Genomic DNA, 17,838 nt, shown 5'->3' on the forward strand with positions numbered 1-17,838 from the left:
TACAGTGTGGAAATCTGACAGGACTTATCATTGCAAATGTCAAAAGCACCTTCTTTTGCTCTCTGCACACTCCTCTAACCCAGGGGGTCTCAACTAGGAGAGATGTTGTTCCCTAGAGAATATCAGGCAACATCTAAGAGCAGTTTTGCTTGTCACACAGGATGGGGGTTGCTGCCAGCAACTGCTGGGTAGAGGTCAGATAGGCTATTAAACCTTATACGATGCACAGGACAACCCTCGGCCGCAGAAAATTATCAGGGCCTGATATCAACACTGCTGAGATAGAAAATGCTGCTTCTGTGTGGTACGTATATATAATGGAATATTATATAAAAATAAAAAAGAATGCAATCATGCCATTTGCAGTAACATGGATGGATCTAGAGATGATCATACTAAGCGAAGTAAGTCAGACAGAGAAAGACAAATACCATACGACATCACTTACATGTGGAATCTAAAATATGACACAAATGAACTTATCTACGAATAGAAACAGACTCAAACTTATGGTTACCAAGCGGGAAGCGGGGAGAGGGATAAACTGGGAGATTGGGACTGACACATACACACTACTATATATAAACTAGATAACTAATAAGGACCTACTGTAGAGCACAGGGGACTCTGCTCAGTACTCTGTAATGACCTATGTGGGAAAAGAATCTAAAAAAGAGTGGGTATAGGTATATGCATAACTGAGTCACTTCGCTGTACAGCAGAAACTAACATAACATTGTAAATCAATTATACTCCAATAAAAATTAAAGAAAAAAAAAAAGAAACGGACTCAGACATGTAGTTGTCAAGGGGGTGGGGGAGGGGTGGATTGGGAGTTTGGGGTTCGCAGAGGCTAACTATTACATACAGGATGTAGAAACAACAAGGTCCTACTGTATAGCACAGGGAACTATATTCACTATCCTGTGATAAACCATAATGGAAAAGAATATGAAAAAGAAGGGATATATATATATAGGTATATCTGAACCACTTTGCTGTACAGCAGAAATTAACACAATATTGTAAATCAACTATATGTCAATAAAAGAAAAGAAAATGCTGCTTCTTTCTCTTACTAATTACTATCTTGAACCTACTTATTCTTGAGCAGCCTTTACGTATTCACATGAGCCTGACTTACTTCACACCTTTGTGGACTATATAAGGGTAAAAATGTAAACCCCCCCTCCCCCCCCACCAAAGCACAAGTAGCTAGTTGATTCTTTTACAGACTTTGTGATTATTAAGTAGACTTTCTCAGGGTTCGGGTAGAATCTCTGAATGCAGTCTTCAGTTTTACTTTTGTCCTTCTCAAACTTTATACGTCTGTGGAGTTCTAGAATATTTCACGTTGTTTATCCAAGTCACCATTGTCAAAGTACGATTTCTAAATAGTTAAAAATGTGACTCATACAAATACGTAGGGAACATATATTGAATAATTATGTAATTCGTTAATGAGGACAGCAAAGGTGGTTCATGGGAGAAATCAAGACAATGAGGCTTTATAGACCCTGAAGAAAGATGGTTGGCATAGGGTTGATAGTTCAGGTAAAAAACTTGCTGATCTTTCAGGGCCATAAGACTGTAACCGTTGAGGTTATTTTTGGTACCAGACAGAAGTCATTTGCATCTGTACAGATGTTAATGCAAGTTAACACACAACTTCATGGAGTCCGGGCCTTACTCAGTAGAAGATACCATGTCAAACACTTAGAGAGTGCTCTGGAACAATGGTTCCCACATCCGAGCCTGCGTCAGCATCACCGCCAGGGCTTGTGGAAACTAGATTCGTGGGCGCAGCCTCAGTTTCTCCTTCCGTAGGTGTGTGGCGGGAGCCCCTGGCGTGTCTAACGGAGGCCTCAGGTGACGCTCGTACTGGTGATCCAGGGGTCACGCTTCAAGAACAACTGCTCTAATGTGTCACTGAAAGACACAGTCGACCTTCTGCCTTCTTTTAAATTTGGATGTTTTTTTCTTAAGACCCACACAAGAAATATCATAATTGAGAGAAAAGAAAGAAAACAAAAGAAAGTCGCCAGGGCAAGCTATCAAAGTAACTGGCAGCTCTCAGTGACCTAACACAAAATGCTGTTTCACTCATTTTGTATCAGATAAAATTGGATGAGTCTTAGACCACCCTCCTTCAGCAATGCCATGTAGGACACGTGGATTTTGAAGGTGTTTATGGCAGGAGAAGAGAGAACCAGAGATCCCAACGTGGGCTTTTCACTAACTAATTCCTAAACCAGAAGTGGCACCTGTCACTTCTACTCACATCCCATTGGCCAGAACAAACGGCAAGGGAGGCTCGGAAATGTGGGGGAACTCATGTGTATTCAGAGAGCATCTGATGTCTCTGCTGCGTGTTTCAAAAATACAAAAAAGTTTGTAAATGTGTGCTTACCGTTCAAAGGACCCAAAGTATTTTAATGATGGTAATGATACTCTTGCTAAAATTATATCTGGATGTGCATATTTCACCCTTAAGAATTTAGATTTCTAGGAGAGCAAGTAAGGGATAGTACAACCAAAGAAAAAGATGAAGTTGACTTAGGGAAGATTCTAATGTTTGAAATTGCTGTTAATGATTTAAAAAATATGTCTGGGGAAGAACAGTAATTAATTACATAGACAAACATTGGTAGCCCCAAGTAAAACATACTTAAAGAGAGAGAACCATTAATTCTCTTACTATGATGACAAGCTTTTCTATTTCAGGATGCAGCAGGCTGTAGGTTTGGTGTTTGTAGGATGGGGTTCTAACTCTTGCCCTGCCCCAGTTTCCCTTACGGGAAAAACCTCTGCACTCACCAAACATTTACTTAAGGATTACAAGTTGCCATACTCAAGGTGAGAGGAATCAAGTGATTCTTAAAAGCTTTCCGTTTGGGACTGGTTGTTATGTAGCCTTGTGCATCACTTAGCTTTCTTATTCTCAGTTTACTTATCTTTAAAATGGACCCCATTGAAATACCGTGAAAGTTAAATGGACACGAACACAAAGTTCCTAAAAATCCCTGATCTAATGGTTCCTTTGTTCTTCTTTATCTTATACTTGTTAACATAGGCTAGAAAATCTATCATCTGGATCTTTGTTAGTTGTGGGAGGACCAACTGTATAGATCTGCCTGGGACTGAGTGGGTTCCCAGGGTGTGGATTTTCAGTTTTAAAGCCAGGAATGTCCAGGGCAATGTGGAGTGAGTTGGTCACCATATTTAGTGGAGCATTTTGGAACCTGACTGTGGGAGGACCAACTGTATAGATCTGCCTGGGACTGAGTGGGTTCCCAGGGTGTGGATTTTCAGTTTTAAAGCCAGGAATGTCCAGGGCAATGTGGAATGAGTTGGTCACCATATTTAGTGGAGCATTTTGAAACCTGACTATGGTCGGCCTGGGGGAATGCCTATACATCTGATCTCTGGGGGAAAATAGTATCTAGGCTTTATGATGACTCTTCTGTTCTTTTACAGGGAAAGAACTTGGTTGGGAGTGGCCTGGGATTTGTGTTGAGTCTTATTTTAAAGTAGGGCAACCTTACGTCTTTAGAACTTTAAAATAATTGATACTAGAGACTGTCCTGAGTTAACCTTCTCTACTGTAATAATCAGATCTTTGAACTCATTATAGTTTGGTCTGCTGAGCACTACACACCTATGACTTTCCTAATGCAGAGCTAGTCATTTGCGGGTGAGAAGTTGCCGTCAGTGTTCACAGAGATATGCTTGGTGGGACCGAGAGCTCTCCCTGAGAGATACAGACATCTGGGGTGGTGTCTGTCCCGAATGATCTTCCCCCTCGCTCCTGCCCACTAAGTCCTGCTATTCTGCCTTCATGTCTCCCCTGCCCGGCCTTCTGTCTTCATCTGAGTTAACTGCTTTGTTTTGGAGGCTACCATCTCTCTTGTGGGTACTCTGACACCACCTGCTCCCTTACACTGCTGCTAAGTATCTTCCTACAAAACATTTATCGTCATCCTCCTGCTCTAAAATTGCTGTCGCTGTCTCCTTCTGGCCACCGCGATGAAAGCCAGCTTCTTAGCTCGGAAGCTCTGCCTGACCTACTGCTTGACGGGCCGCTGGCTCGAAGCCCTTTCACAATCCACACCTTTGCACCTGCCGCTCCCTTTGACAACACCCTTTTCCTTTTCCACCTGGACGTTATGGACCCATCCTTTTGGACCCAGTTCAAGTGCTCTCTTCCCTGGGAGACTCCCCAGCAAGAGTTCCTGCCTCCGAGAGACCTTAGTACCTTTCTGTAGTGGTGGCTTCTTTTGTTGAAGGATACAGCTTGCGGATTTAGAGAATGAGCTTGTGACTCCCTACTCTGCCTGGAATTACCTTTGTGCACCAACAATGAACACTTCAGGAAGGACTCCCATTGCTAAGCCCTGTAATGGTGTTTCCCCTCTCTTGTCCAATGCCTGTTGGCATGTTTGTCCCCCATGTTGAGCAGTATTCATCTGGGAATCCTCAGTGCTTGGCCCACCGTTCTGCATGATGCTTGAGTAAATGAAGGAGCCCAGTCTGGCACTTTCACAGGGCTTCCTCTCCTTTTCAAACTACATCCTTTGCTGGGGCTTTGTTATCCCTAGTGTGGTCCCTGGACCTGCAGACTAGCAGCCTGGCAACAGCAGAGAGCTTGTTCGAAATTCAGGGTCTCCAGTCTCCCCCGAGACCTGCTACATCACAATCTGCATTCTACCAACATCCCCAGAAGATTCATAAGCATGTTAAAGTTTGAGAGATACTGCTTTAGGCTGGTTTCAAGTTATGGTCCCATTACCACCTCTAACACAATCACCCCTGAATGCGGGGTCCTTCAGAAAAACTTGCAATTCCTCCTTCCTTCCTTCCTTCCTTCCTTCCTTCCTTCCTTCCTTCCTTCCTCCCTCCCTCCCTTCCTTCCTAAAATGCACATTCATAGGAACTGCCCTAGACCTACTAAATCAGAATCCCAGGGAACAGGGCCACAACCTTTGAAACAAATACCCCAGGAGATTTCTATCACCCTGAAGTCTGAGAACCACATCCCAGGGCATTTCTTAGCTGTGTAGCTGTCTCTGATTTCCACCAAACTGTGGCCTTATGAGGCCTGTCCTCATGCTTAGTGTTAATTCTGCTGAGGTCTGCGTCCCTGCTGCTCTCGGCAGTGCTGCCCTTCTCCTGTTGCCCCCAGGTCTCCACCTGGCTTTCATCCCGTTACTGGAGTGTTCCTCTATCTTGCACTAAACAGTGCAGCGTCTCCCGGTTCCAGGGAAAGAAAGAGACGTTTCTGTTTCCATCTGTTGCCTCTTCTGGTCGTGGCCCATGTCTCTGCGGGTGTCACTCCTTTTAAGTCCATCCTATGTTGCCACTGTCTCTGTTCTCTTCAGTCTCTCCATTTTCTCTGCGCCCGTGCGACTTTTAGTGCCTCCGGTCTGGCTTCTCTTCCCACCTCACCACCAAAACTCTTCTTACAAAAGTCACCAGAGACGTCTTTATTTTCATATTCACTGACCTTTTTGAGTGCTCTAAAGCAGACCTCTTAGAGGTTGGCAGCCCCATAAAAAAAATCACGTATCATGGTTCTGACTTGCTTTGCTGGTGTGCGAAGCTGAGCGTGAGTATCAGCCCCTAAGCCAGGGAGAAAATGGACCTCACTCTCGCTTTCCTTGCCAACCCTCAGGGCAGGAGAGTAGTCAGTCACTCAGGGTTTTTATGCTTAAAAACCCTACAGGTTTCCAGGGCAATTAGAACTTCTATGTGGGGCTGAGACTCTGTTTGTGAATTATCATCTTTGGTTATTTTCAGTGATACAGATTAGTGTGTACGACCAGGGTAGCATGTTTCCGAAGGAATATAAATTAAAAACTGGTTGACATTCACAAACTAATATTTTGTGAATATAATAATATGTTGGACCCTTAAATATAAAATGACTAAAAACATAGCAATATTGTTACATACGGGTTATATGTTAACTCTGTTTGAAACATACTCGAGAAAAAGAGCTGAATTGCCTGGATTATTACAGTATGGTATGCATTAAAAAAAATCACGTTTTACAAATTCAGGTTTACTGCAAAAACTTCTTTTTAGCATTAAGCTAGTTATTTTAATTCCTAATTCATTTAATTACCAAATTTCTTCAGGTAAATTCTTGCCTATATTATTCTTGTAGAACTGATTCTGACTAAAATCTCTCCTTGTTTTATAGAATGCACTCATATTTGGGGGAGCTAAACAACTCATTATCTTCTCTTTGAGAACTGTAAACTAAACCTTTAAAATTCAATGGAAGAGTAGGTACTGAGGTTGAAAGGAAACAATAAGAAGGCACCAAATGCAGGACATCTTTCTTTTTTTTTCGGGGGGCACCTTTCAAAAAAATATATACATATTACCTTCCTTCTCTCTCTCCCTTCCTTCTTTCCTTCTCTTTTTCACATATTCAGCAGACATATTCCAGGTGGTCCATTCGGTACAGTACAATGAAACAAACATGGTCCTTGCATTTAAGATACTAAGGGTTTAGCACGGGGCAGTCTTGTCACCAAATAAATGACACAACTTGCTAAATATACAGGAAAGGTGAGGGTCCGATGGCCGGGGAGGGAGTGATGCAGATGGGGTGAGTGGTGAGCAGGCGGAGACGATTTAATAGGAGGGATCTTGCTGGAGCTGAATCTTGAAGGGTGAGCAGGTGTCCTGGGCTGCAGCATCAGGAGGGCAGAGGCAGACGTGTTTCAGGCACTGCACCCTCACCAGCAGGACCCCGAGGTGACTTGAGGGAGTACTGACAGATGAGGCTGAGGAAGTCAGGGGGAGTAAGGGGGACCACAAGTCTGGATTTTAGTGCCCACACGTCTGTCACAGCTACGAGGACCGTGGATGGGAGAAGTGCGGTCCTGAAAGGTGGGAGATCATTGAGAAGATCCGAGCAGGCTGCAGCTCAGGCTCACGTCTAGCCTGGGATTCGGTGTTGAGAAGTGGCCGGGCGTCCCAGAAAACGTGAGCGCGGGCGAGGGGCACAGGGAGAGGACAGGCTGGGGATGGACTCTTAGGTCAGGGCAGACTTCGATGGGGAGAGTCGAGGCAGAGTCGCTTAGAGAACTAGGAGGAAAACCTGTGTGGCACAGATTTGAAACGCCCACTACCTTGTCCAGCTACTGGTAAGAAAGCCCTTTTTCTAGCGACACAACTCCTGCCCCCTCATTCCTTCACCTCCCGGCGGCACGCAGAAAGGGGAGCAGCGCGTTTCGCCGTGACAGCTGTCGAAATGACGAGACGAAGGCTTCGTGATTTCCCACCATCGTTTGCCCCTGTGGTACCGGCTCCCCGTGGTCCCCACGGGCCCGCGTGTGACATGGTTTCTGAACCTCCAACCTGCACCGCGGGCGCAGCCAGCAGCACGTGGTCGCAGTGAGACGGAAGGAATGAGAGCAGCGACTTCCCCTTGACCTCATCCCTTCCGCCTTCCACAGACGTTTCTTTCTTCCACGTTTTACAGCCAACTCTGCGTGCATTGTTGGGTCCCTGCTCCCGAGGGGTGGGGGGCACAGCTCCGGGGCCGCTGAATGGCCTTGCTTTGTCCAGAGGCATGTTTGTCCGACTGTTTCTGGTGCCCGACAGGGTCGTTTTTGTTCTGGGGGGAGTTGGTTTGAGAAAGCGGGCTGCTGAGAGGGCCGTCTCCCGGGCTCCCGGGAGCTGCCTTTCACCGCCCCGAGGCGGCCCTCGCCCGGCAGAGGTCATCCGAGGCCGCTGCAGTCTGTCCCCAGCCTAACTCTGATAGTCACGGAAACTGTCACCAACTGAACCGGCTTCGTAGTAGCCAGGAAGGAGCCCAGGCCAGCAAGATTCCGTTTTAATTGTCAATCACACATTACCAAAAAAAAAAAAAAAAAAAAAAACCCATCTGTGTACCACCTTTCAGAACTTTTCCTCCGTGGTTGGCAGTCAAATTGCTTTCTTTTGCAGAAAGCACGATGTCAGTTTTGGTCAGAATTTATGTGTAGGAATTTGGAATCGGGCAGTTTGGAAAGGAAGGTGACATTAGTGAGGTTTTCAGCTCGCGTTTGGAATGAATCACACACGTTTGGGATCGCAACGTGCAAACATCATGCTGAATGTTCCTTCTCGGGCCCTCCTGCTTCCTCGCAGACCCCTGGGCACATTGCAGAACCCTTTACAGGCTGGCTTTGGGTACAGCCAGGGAGAACGTGAGGCCCTCTGCCTCAGTTACCAGCAGGGAGCAGGTCAGCATCTTCTTTATGGGGGCATGGACTCTGGTCTGCTGACCTGTGTCGCAAGAACACTCCAGCAACGAGGAGATGCTTGGCTGCTCTCCGCGGATTCCAGAACACGCAGTCCTACCGTAAAATGACAGCAGAACACAGTGTGCTATTGAGTGCTACTGGGTTTGTGTTGAGCCATCTTCTTTTCCCCCAGGGCCATGATAAGGATGGTTTCTTCCAGTGAATTCTAGACCCGCAGCCTAAAGGACTTTAGGTTCAACTCCCACCCAGTTCTACCCTGTATTAGTTTGATGGCCTTGGGTAAAGTTCTTAACCACTACGAACTACAGTTCCATCTTCTTTACGTCTCTATGCCCAGGGATATTTTTTCCCTGTATGTGTCGCCCTGTGTGATTGAGCCCCGGCCTCGTTTCTGGGCATCTCTTGCCCTTCATGGAGTCTGGGCTTCCTTCCACTTAGGCTTTCCTCCAGTCCCTCACTTCCCCACATCTATGCTCTTGTCCTTACTGCTTTCCTTCCCTTTCCCCTTAGAATGTTCTGCTCTCCGTATCTGCCTTTAAGAAATCATGTTTTTAAGACTTAGCTCAAATGATATCTCATGGATAAAGTTTTCCCCAAAGGCTCCTTACTATTCAGGAAGACATGCTGAACAACGTACACATGAAATTATATGATGTCTGGGATTCACTTTCAAGAAGTCTAGTGGGGGCAGGGCTGTAGATGAAGCAAGACTGGCCCAGAATCGATCATTGTTTCATCAGGGTGATGGGTACTTAGGGGTTCATTAGATTGTTCTCTTTTGTGTATGTTTAAATTTTCTTATAATAAAAGGCAAAAGAAAAGTTATTTTGATTACCCAAACCAGGGGTGATCTACTCCCGCACATGTGTGACGCTTGCTTGTGGCAGTTCCTTCTGACATCTGCTTCCTGTTAGGGCAGTTGATTAACTCGCTCAGTAGTTAGAAGACCATGCATCCTCATTTGTTCAGGACAGTCTTGGACAACTCCTTTGTCCTGCATTCCATCTGGTTTAGCATTTACCCCAGATTTTTTATTTTTATTTTTTAAAGTAAACCATCATTATTTTTAGTAGATGCATTAAAACAAGCCAGGATGAGTTTTACAGACGACCACTTGTAGTTCTGGCTTCTGCCATGATCTCAATTCGTGCGTGGGGTTTAATGCAGCAAGCGGGATTTTATGTTAATGCACAGACACAGCAACGACTTAGGTCTCTTGTCCTTGCCTTTCACGGAGAGAGAGCCTGCAGGGTGCTTGCTTCCTGGTAAATCCAAGCGGTCAGGGTTGGCTAGTTCCTACCCGTCCTGTGGGGGGAGGCGAGCATTTGTCATCACTGTGGTCCAAGCTGTGGTCTGTGAGACCTAGCGTTAGAGGCTTGATGGCTCAGAAACTGACTTTTAAGTGAACACGTGCCGAGAAAAATAATTCTGCTTGTGTCATTTTATAGTGTTCGGCTAATCAGTATGAAGTATTTTTCTACATTTTGCTTTAATGTACATATGTATATACATACATATGCATTTTAATATATATTTCGAAAAAAACAGGTTTGAATTGTATAGGTTCACCATCATGAAACCCATCTGCTGATCAATAAACAAATATTAACATATTGTATAATTTTTATTGTTTTTCGTACTATCTTTCAATCACAAAAGTGTCCCTATTTAGGTGATAAAGTACGTGATCACCATACTCCACAGTCAAGAAAATGGACTCTGAAATTAAACTTTTGACCCCAAACCCCAGCTCTGGGGCATGTGAACTATTTCCCCTTAGAGACTGGTTTTCTCATTTGTAAAATGGAGATGGTAATAGTTGACTATAGAATTTTCATGAAGATTAAAGGAGTTGTTACATGTATAATATTTAGTATAGTGCTTTCCCATTTATAAACACTCAATCACTGCTAATTATTATTTTTAGTTTGGTATCTTTTTATCTCCTCTGCTAGATTATATGCTCACTTAAGAGAGGAGACGTTGTGTTTACTTTTAGAGACCCCCTCACAGAGCCCGGCACGTAATAGCTCCTCCTTGAAAGTGTTTGTTGATTGAATGAATGAACGAATGAATGAATGTCAGACAGCTGTTTTAAATGACTGGGACCATTTTTGAGCCGCAGTCTGTGCGTGTGAGATTGAGCAACGTCCACGCAGGAATTCCAGATTCATTCCATCCTCGTTGGGACCCCAGCTGGGCTAGCTGAACTGACTACCACAAACACCAAGTCTTAAATAAAATGCTGTTACTACATTCTATAAATTGACAAGTTACAGCCTGCCCGCTCTTAGTTCCCTTATTTACGTTTTTACCATCCTCTTGCATTTTCTATCAAAAGCAGCCTCATTTGACCTTTAAAGCTCAGCAGAAGCAAACACTTCTTCACCTTGCTTTAAGATCCCCAGTGTATGTGCATTCATTCAGATGTTTGCTAGGCACCCTACGATCTAATTAGCAGCAGGCTGGAAGAGGAAAGGCCACCTTCTGATGCCTCCTCGTTGCTGGTTTTGCTGATCACACAGGGGAGGAGCAGGGGCTCAGGTGGGGGGTCCGCCCATCCTGGTGACGCTGCCCGGTGTTCCCATTCCTCTCGGCCCTTTTCTCTTCTCCTTAGACCTAGGCTGCCCTCCTCTTTTACCCCCTCCCTGCCAGCACTTCTTTGCCTCTTACGTTAAAGGCATTTCATAAACAGCGGTGCTAAAAAATTGTAAGAGGATAGTTAGTATGGTTACTTCTATTAGGATCTCTGCTTTCCCGGCAAGTTTCCGGATCTTTCTCCCCATCCCGTACCTCGATTCCTCCGCTGATTCCTTTCTGGAATTCATTTCTCAAGCCATCGGTGCCACATCCCTTCCAGTGGTTTGAAACTAGGAAAGACCTTGCACCCACTGTCAGAGCAAAAGCAAAAATCCTGTGCTCTCAGCATCCCGCGTTGAAATCTCACAGACTTGGTGTATGGGTTAAACGCATTATTCACAGGACTAATTATATGTCCTACGACAGCCTCAGTTTGCTCATCTGTGACGGATAAGATGACTTCCACTCCCTTAAGGCCTGTTTCAGCTTCAAAGATCTATGACTCACTTATGTCATCAGTTAAATGGGCATTTTGTAGCAAACTCCCCGTTGGAATATTGTGTATCTATAAAAGTAGATTCAGAGTTTTAAACAATCAGGTTAACAAGTGAACTCTTGATACACCATCTGTTTTGTTAAGGTAGATTCTGCCATGAAATCTGTTAAAGGTACTATTATCAAAGCAGAAAAGTGCATCCTAGTATTTACATGGATTTCAATAAGAATCAGTAATGACTCATGAACTGATCATCTGACTGGACACCATTCTGTCCTTCTGGTCACTGCTTTACTTGAAGCTGGATGTTACTCAGCCAATTATTTCCTCATACCTGCATTATCTGGCAGGTATACATGTTGCTCGATCAGGCAAAGAATATGGGATTAAGAAAAGGAAGAGTGATCATATATAACAAACATACATAGGAAGAGACTAGAAAGTGTTGGCATCTGCGTTTCCATACCTCTCAGGGAGGAACCCTGAGCTGCTGTTGTATCTGACACTGAAAAGTACCTCCTTGGTCTGCTCTGCAGGCATCACGGCCATTTGGTGCTTATGGGCTGATGTTTGTTAGGAAGCGGGAAATCTGTAGCCAGGAAGGTTTGGGATGATCGAGGGGGAAGAGGAGGAGAAGGGGTTGTTTGGAGCTCTGAAATGCCATTGTGGTGAGTTTCCTTTCATTGTGTATTGATTGGTTCTTCTAGAGGAAGGCTCTGGGCTGAGTCCCTTTCCATGTTCACTGCTGCTAGGTTGACGATGAAGCAACGGTTTTAGACTTGGACTTTTTGGTGAGACAACTGGGACCATCCTGGAAACACTATACTATAGAAATGTGAATATGCTCATATCTGTGAACAGCAGTAACTCTCAAATCTTGGTTGCCTGTCCAATCCTTTCCTGAAGTTTTAGATTTAAACAGACATTTGTTTGCTGGGTCTGTTTACCTGGATGCTCCCTCAGCCTCACTCTACTCCAGCCCAAGCTCATCTCTTCCCATCTTTTCGAATTTGCCTCTCCTGTGTTCTTGTTCTCAGTTGGGACCTGCCATTCCTCTTAGGAAGACCTTTTCAGTGCAGTTCATTTTTCCGGCTCTCCATCTTTACGGTTTACTGGTCAAGTCCAGGCTCCTCTCTTCTCTCATTTGGACCTCCACGGTTATCTCTCAGCCACTTTTTCTGTCTCCAGTCTTGTTCCCCATCTCCATCTGCTCTCCACGTGCCACCAGAATGATTAAAGAAGTAATTCAGCAACCACTTACAGACCAATCGCTCTCTTTTCAGGGCTAAGAATAAAACAGTGAACCAACCACTGTTTCTGCTCTCACAGAGCTTATTTTCTAGTGCTGAAGACAAACAAAGCCATGTCATGTACACAGACAAATAACTAACATGTTTATAAACTGCATTGCATCACAAAGGAAACAAACAAGGATTCGAGGTGGAGGATAAAAGGGTGGACTTGCTTTGCTGTGTAGATAAGCAAGGCTGTCCTTGACGATGACACTGAAGCTGAGATCTAAAGCATGAGAAGGAACTAGAATGGAAAGACGTGGGGAAATCAATGTTCTGGGCAGAAAAATGGTTTGTGCAAAGACCCTGAGATGTGCGAAAGCTTGGGGTGGGGGTGGGGGGCTCAAAGAACTGGAAACTGGAAGAGAATGAGAGTAGTTTAAGGTGGGATCAGAGAAATGGGCAGGAATTGTATCACACAAGGCCTTGTAGCCTATAGGAAGGAGTGCATTTCACCCAAGTTCCATGCAAAGCCGTTGAGGAACCCTAGGCACAGGAGCAGTTTTATCGAATTTACATGTCATGATTGCTCTTGCTTCATGGAGCATGGGTTAGGGGAGGATGAAAGGAAAGTGTGGAGGCCAGGTAGAAGGTGGCTCCCGTCCAGCTAAGAGATGACGATGGTGTAGACTGAGGTGTTAGCCAGCGAGGTGGAGAAAGGAGCAGATCTGGAATCACTTTGGGAGGTAAAGTCAGCGGGATCTCCTATTTGACTACACATGAGGACAAAAGAACAGGAGGAGGTTAAGGACAGCTGGGTGTCCTTAAGAAACTGGGTGGAGGAGGTCATCTCTTGAGATGAAGAAGATTTTGACCCTTCTGTCTTCCTCGTCCACTTTTAAGGACTCATGTGTTTAGATTGGGTGAATCCAAACAATCGAAGGGGTCTCCCTGTCTCAAGGTCTTTAACCGTCAACACAGCAGCAAAGTTCCTTTTGCCGTGTAAGGTCACATGTTCACAAATTCTGGGGATTAGGACCTGGAAGTCTTTGGAGGGTGGGAATTATTCTGCCTACCCCAGCAGTTGATTAGAGTAAAATGAGAAAAGTATCCACAGTGGTGTTTGGTGACCTTGACAAGAGCCTTATTAGGGGTGTGATGGCAAAGGACAGCAGATCGTGGTGGGTTGAGCAAAGAAAGGAGAAGTTAGGAAGTAGAAACAACGCAGTACAGTGCAGACAGCAGTACTGTGTAGACAGCTCCTAACCGACTGGAGTTCTGACTGAAGGGGGGTGTGGAATAAAGAGAAGCGTTTTTTTACGGCAGGTGCAGGCACTAGTTGTTTATTTACAGGCGTAAACCAGACAAGAGTAGCATGATGGCAATGGTGGGGAGCACTGTCAGAGAAGGAACACCTGAGGCGCTGGGCTCCTTCCTAGGACGGGAGTGGATGGATCCAGAGCCGAGTGGAGGAGGGGGCCTCAGGTGGAAAGGACTTGCCTACTTTGTAGAGAAGGGAAGAAACAGAAGATGGATGCTTCGTGACCCTGTGATGGGAGACAGGTGAGGTCTCATCGCGCACCTTCCATTTCTTCAGCGACGTAGGACACAGGAGGGTCACGGTTGAAAACAGAACTGTGACCGTACCGATTCGTTGCTTCTAACTTTTCCGTGGTTCTGCCTGCTTACCTCTGTTTTCGTTTCCTGGCACCGTCGCCTCACGTGCTCCTTAGAGCCATACCTCTCCTCTCTGCTGTTGACCAGTGTTTGCTCACTTCCTTTACTGGAATGCCTTGCCTCTTCTTTCTCCCCCGCCCCCTCCCTCGACCTCCGATGCACACTTCTTCTGCGGGAACCAGCCTTGAGACACACCCTCACTTAGGTGAGTGAGTTGCTCAGGTTCTCTCAGAGCTCCCCCTCTATGCTCCTATCACTCCTAGTATAATTACTTGCCGTGTGTCCGTCGTCTCTACTAAAATGTGAGTTCCCTGAGGGCAGAGGCGTGTCTCTTTCATCTTCGTTTCCATAGCACCTAGCACAGTGCCCACACATCATGAAAGTGTTGGTCGCATTTGATAGTCTTCTAGCAGGTGAACTGATTGAACATATATCAAAAAATATCAAAGGACAGAAAAATAAATCCATTCACTGTCCAGGAACTGTTACGCTGCTCTTCATTGACTTGTTATAACTTCATTCTGCCCGCTCCTCACAGCTGGATCTCAGCGAGCTCAAGCATCCAACTAAAGATTACGGCTTTGTCATCTTCGTGTTGCCGTTACTTGGCACATGGCAAAGCCTGTCGGAAGCTAAAAATGTTTAATGATTTCGTATTATTTTAAAATTATTTTCTGTTTCTCTAGAAGCTGTAGTATCTAGCAAATCTTCCTTTCCAGGGCATGTTCTCTGATCAGCCTTTAGAGAAAATGTGTCTGATACAACCCTCATTTTGATCTCTGTTCCTTTCAGAGGTCTTGGTTTATTCTAAGTGGGTTGACTATAAGTTCTGTGAAGCTGAGTGACTTAGCATATTGTTTTTCAGCTTGTTTTTTTTTTAAGAGTCAAACATTTCACCCTTGCTACTAAGCCATGGCTAGCTATACAATTGGTCACTTAATAATTACGTATAAATAGACACCTTCACAACCGGTGTTTGTGGTGCTTTGAATGAAATATTTTGCAACTAAAAAAAAAAGTTTACAAAACTATGGTTAGTGTCTGCAGAAAATATTCACAATAAAATGCTAAGGGATAAAAGCAGTATTAGAACTGCGTACACAGTGGGGTCTTAATTTCATGAAGAAACTCTATATCTGTGTTAGTATATACAGTTATAAATATGTGTACCAAAATGTCTGCAAAGTCATGCACCAAAATATTAACATTGGCTTTGCCTGGGAGGTTGGAATTCATTTGGGTAATTTTAATTTCCTTCTTCGCACTTTTCTTTATTTTCTAAATCTTTATAATAAATATTTTCTACTTTTGAACTCAGGAAACCTATGGTATTTGTTGTTAAAAGTAACCTATTATTCTTTAAGCCTTCATGGTACGGTATCTTTTTAAATTTACTTTTATTTTTTATTTTGGCCAGTGATGGAGAGAGCAAGAAACCAGGAGTCCTAGATTTGAAATGTGTTTTTAGCCAAGAGGACTTAGAGAATGAAGGTTAATGTACATAAATGATTTTTGACCCAGGAGAGGATCTGTAGGCGACTTAAAATATAAGAATATGATCAGGGCTCAAGAGATTTTCAAGCGGTGCCCGATCAGATCTGCTGGATTCCCCAGCCTCAGCAGATGTTCCAGTGGTTTCTTAGGAGGGCCTCTGTCTACCCCGCTATGTGTGATTGCAGCAAGACTGTCTGAATACAGCTCGATTCCCAAGACCAAAATAGTCCAGTGAGTCACTTGGATATATTCTGAACCAAAGATTTAAAAACCAAAGCATGCAAATGGTCCTCAATGCCTTAGCTCAGAGCAAATGCCAGTTAGTTTTGATGGCAAGGCTACCAAAGTGGCTATTGCTCAAGACAGTCAGAGTCTTGCTGGAGTGAAGACAGATGGCTGTCAACTATACTTCAATTAAAAAGAAAATTAAAAAAATTAAATTAAGAAAAAACATTAAAAAGAAAGATAGATGGCCCCTTCCTTGTGGGTGAGGACTCCATGTTACAGTGTATTATGGTATGCTATGTTATTGTCATTACTTTTTTGCATTCTCTGTGATGTTTAACACAATACAAGCAACATGCAAAGCGCCAGATGAAGGACAGACACCAAAGCAGAGGGGAGCAGTGTTATCAAGTGCGGGCTGAGCAGGGTGCCATGCCTCTGACTGGCTGGGACTGCCCGTCTTCACACCTCTGGTCTTGGTTTCATCGTGAACAGTATCCTCTTTCACTCTCCAAAGTGTCCCGTTTGGGACGGTCACTTTATTGGGTCACCCTGGGGCCGAGGTGGCTAAGTAAAATCTAGAGTCCATGTTTTCATCTCTGTCTGAACAGCAGTGGTCTGACTGGCAAAAATTTCAGAGCCATGCCCAAGGGCACACGCTTTTTAGTGCCGCACCCTCCTCCCTACCCCTCACTGACTGCAGTAGATGCCTTTGTATTAAGCCTTTGCAGATAGATAAACAGAACTGTTGAAGGAACCCTGGAAGATTAAAGCTCTGGACAAGTCGATCTCTTTCTGTAACCACAGCTGTGCCAGATGGTGGTCATACTTCTAGGACTCTGAGCGCTGCATTTGGAGCCAATGGGATAAAACCTGAAAACACATTGAAACTGACAAGCTGCCTTGACTTTTGTTCTTTGGCTTTTAAACCATAGATTTTCTGCTTCTTCATAACAATTTGCTCTTCTGTTTCCTCCATTCCTTTGTAGACTCCCTCTCGGTCCCCTTTTCCTTTAGAAGAATGAGGGTTGAACAGCAGCACGGCTAATTCGCTGAGGATTTAGCGTCCCTTAATTGCCCTAGAAGCCAGAAAAATCAGTCTCCAGGAACAAGCTCAAGGAGGAGTCACACTGAGACAAGCGTTTGTATTCTGACAAAGGCTGTGCACTTTTCTGTTCCTGCCCTAGGAGCAGAGGTGTAATAAATGAGATTGGGGAAAGCATTTGCATATTCTGAATTAGGGTTTAAGTTCCTGGAAACCTCTTGTGCTCTGTAAATATAAGGTTAAGGATTGTGCTAGTTTAAAACAAAAATCGTTCTAAAATTTTCTTGGGTCCATGAGCCCTCTGAGAAAAGATGATTGCTGAGGATCCTCTCCCCGGAAAATTATGCATGTGACACCCAAAGAAAATTCTCCCTATAATTTCAGAGGATCTGTGTTGCCCAAGCCACTCTACGGATTGTAGGTTAACGCAGCAGATCCAGTTGGCTGCCGTTCGGATATCCATGCTACGTCGCCGCCCTTCCTTCTTTGTATCAGGAGCCCTATTTTCTTCTGGTATGTCACCTCCTCCACGTGTTTTGAGGGGAGGCCCTGACCCCAGCGCCTGGGTGGAGGTGATAGGGAGGATGGTTGTTCTCAGCCAATCACGACGGTCCCACGCCTTTTTCCAGAGATGGTTCTGGCACAGGTTTGTGACACTTTGTTGGCGTTTTTAGGCTGGGGAGCTTTGGGGCAAAGTTTCATCGCTCTTAAAATGAGAAACATACAGTAGTATGCAGAAAGCCATCATGCCACTCTTTCTGAGGTATTATAGGATTGAGCAAATGAGAGAAAGCAAGAAGAACTCTGTGGGAATGGATTGGAATAGGC

At 44.6% G+C, this 17,838-nt stretch overlaps 1 protein-coding gene across 1 annotated transcript in view; it reads left to right on the forward strand.

Annotated features, from left to right (window-relative positions):
- Positions 1-17,838, forward strand: part of MAP2K6 (mitogen-activated protein kinase kinase 6) — a 132,616-nt gene that overhangs the window by 35,249 nt on the left and 79,529 nt on the right. The gene's annotated exons all lie outside the window — the stretch shown is intronic.

The sequence above is a fragment of the Eschrichtius robustus genome, chromosome 20, assembly GCF_028021215.1.
Source record: "Eschrichtius robustus isolate mEscRob2 chromosome 20, mEscRob2.pri, whole genome shotgun sequence".
NCBI lineage: Eukaryota > Metazoa > Chordata > Mammalia > Artiodactyla > Eschrichtiidae > Eschrichtius > Eschrichtius robustus.